Here is a 570-nt window from a genome sequence, read left to right on the forward strand (position 1 = left end):
CCAAACAAATAGGCCCAGCCGCCATGGGGTAGACTAGAGCACACGAGGGCTAGCCAACGTGAGAAAGCCCCTAGCACGACCGATTGCCCCCATCAACAAGCCCATGCGTGGCACTAGGTGCCACCAAATCCGTCCCTAAAGCACAAGCTTGTTGCTAGAAACAATCAGAATGTAGGAATCTGCAACGAGCCCAAAAGCGATTAATTAGGGACATGTGGTCGACCCGGTATACGACTCCATCCGTGATTGGAGCGATATCGTTGGCATGGGGAGTGGCTTCCATGTTGAGACTGCTCCATGTGAGGCGGCATGGTCAGCCCTCCTGGCTGACCATGTTGGGGCTTGCATGCCCCCCCTAAAGAGCATTTAGAGCCAAATCCAAACCGGCAGGAGGAAACATCAAATGTCCGAGGAAACATAAAGGCCTTTTTTATCGAAATACTTTGAATTTGGACGAGATTTTTTGCAGGCATGCTTAGAAAAATCATATCTTGAAGTAGGAGCAAACCTCACAATTTTTCGACATCGGGATTTTTTTATTTAATTTTTTTGATTAAATAAATCCGAAAA

The sequence above is a fragment of the Juglans regia genome, unplaced genomic scaffold (genome assembly GCF_001411555.2).
Source record: "Juglans regia cultivar Chandler unplaced genomic scaffold, Walnut 2.0 Scaffold_524, whole genome shotgun sequence".
Taxonomy (NCBI): Eukaryota; Viridiplantae; Streptophyta; class Magnoliopsida; order Fagales; family Juglandaceae; genus Juglans; species Juglans regia.